This window comes from Rousettus aegyptiacus, unplaced genomic scaffold, assembly GCF_014176215.1.
Source record: "Rousettus aegyptiacus isolate mRouAeg1 unplaced genomic scaffold, mRouAeg1.p scaffold_m13_p_17, whole genome shotgun sequence".
Lineage (NCBI taxonomy): Eukaryota > Metazoa > Chordata > Mammalia > Chiroptera > Pteropodidae > Rousettus > Rousettus aegyptiacus.
In genome coordinates, this window is record NW_023416292.1 from 151403 (window position 1) to 153458 (window position 2056).

Below are 2056 nucleotides of genomic sequence, written 5' to 3' on the forward strand. Positions count from 1 at the left end.
TTCCTATCCCATACATAGTCCATCCTCATCTCTTTCTTATACCCAGGTCTTCACATCCCTCAACCACACTACTCCCTCCATCTTTGCCTCTCAGAGATTTTAAGATGCCAGAGAACCCAGGGGGTAGGAATGGTTTGGAGTCACTGAGATGTGTCAAGGCAGCCCTAGGTGGTCAAACACTGTCCTACAAATAATTCTCAATAACTACCCAGACACTCAGGAAATGTTCAAAAAGCAGGCAGCGCTCTTCTCTCAGAAACCATGAATAAGCTCTAGAAATAGTGAGAGATAAAACAGCGGGGCAGCATTCTGACCATCCTGAAGGATGTCCCCAGAGAATATTCTCTCTTGGCTTCTCCATCAGTGACTAACATTTATACAGAGCTTTACTGATTAAAAAGTATTTTCCACATTCTTGTCCTTGTGTCCACCACAGAGGGCTGAGAAAGCCTGTCTGAGAGGGGGAAAGAATACCTAAACATTAAGGATCGGCAAGGTGAGACATAAGTCACCAGCACAGAAAGGAACCGGTCCAGGAGTTGGAAGACATGCACCCAAATCTCTCATCTAGGGACAAAATATAATCTCATAGGGTGTGAAGGCACTTGGAAAATCATATTGTTCTATGTCCTTGCCAACATTTGTGTTTTCTACTATAACTCTGAATAGGTCAGTTAATACTCTTTGGACCTAAGTTGCACCTGAATAATAAGGGGTTGGGCCAAATATTTTCTGAGAATGCTTATATATGTAAATTTTTTTGATTCAGAAGTTCTAAAATTTAGAAATTGATTCCCAAAAGCTAAGTTTGAGCAAACTGACTCAGAAGGATCCCTTTATAAGATGCACCAAGACTCTTTAGGAGATACTCAACCACAAAGAAAAGCAACCCCAGTGACTTGAGACTCTTGAGCCAAGAGCAAGTACAGACACCCTGACTCTCATACATACTAGAATAGGCGTTAGGGAAGAGAACTGCATCAGTCACAGATGCACTAGTCCTGAGGGTCTGTAGATCAGACCATTCATACAGGAATCTTAATCACTAAAATTTGAGAAGGTAGAACGAGATCCTCTGAAAGATTAAGAAAGAAGAAAAAGCATTTGGGGTGGGTGGGGGAAAAGGGAACTCCGCTTTAGTAGGGTGAATACTACATATTCATTTGGGAGGGGGAATACAGCACCTGGGGAAAAGAACTCAGAGACTTATGTCACTTCTGCTTTCACTCCATTCCTTCTCCTCTGTATGACTGTATCAGTAAATTCTGTATATGTTGTCACGTTTTCCTGTTTAATTTTCCACCCAACTAAACCGATACTCCTTATTCTGTTTACTACTGGCCTGGCAGTAAACAGAAGATAGGAAAGATAGGAGGAAACTGCTCAGTTGTTTTGCAGCCCACTTGGTTGAGCAAATGTCTGAAGTGAAATCACTACTTTTCGAATGAGTAATTTCTGTGACAAAAGATTGAAAGAAATGTTGAGTCCGTGGCCTAGGGGCTAAAAGATGCCTTTCAGAAAATTGTCTGGGGCCACAAATTGTTGCTGGAGAGATAACTTGCAGCTCTTGGGTCAGAAGAACCAAGGATGTTGGTGTTTAGAAGAATGGTCAAGGTAACTGTTACCCATTGGGGATATGTTCCTGGCACAGTGTTGATAGGGAGACCCCCTAGGGCTCTTGGGGATCCCCAGGTGCCAAACAGGGTAGGCCAGGGCTGGAGGATCTCAGGCTACTGGGCACGCCCTTGTCCAGGCCTGCAGTGGCCGCTCTCGCCAACTGGCCCAGAGCCCTGCCCAACTCCCCTCCCTCCAACCTAAACCTAAGAGGGGTGCGCACCGGGTCCCGCTGCTGAGCCAGCTCCCTCCCCCTGTTCCACACCCGAGCCGGGTTGGCCAAGCTCCCAGCGGAGGGGTTGGAAGGCACCACCACGGCGCGGAGGGGGCGTGGGGAGTGGGGAATGCGGCAGGCGGCCCCCCCCCCTTGCGACCAGCCCAGCCCCCCCCCGTTACCCCCCTCCACCTCCAAGCGAATGGTTTGCTCCAAGCGCCCTATTTA

The 2056-nt window shown here is 47.1% G+C and overlaps 1 long non-coding RNA gene across 9 annotated transcripts in view; it reads right to left on the reverse strand.

The window, feature by feature from the left end:
* LOC107503188 overlaps positions 1–2056 on the reverse strand; it is a 124070-nt gene that overhangs the window by 105774 nt on the left and 16240 nt on the right. The window lies entirely within an intron of this gene.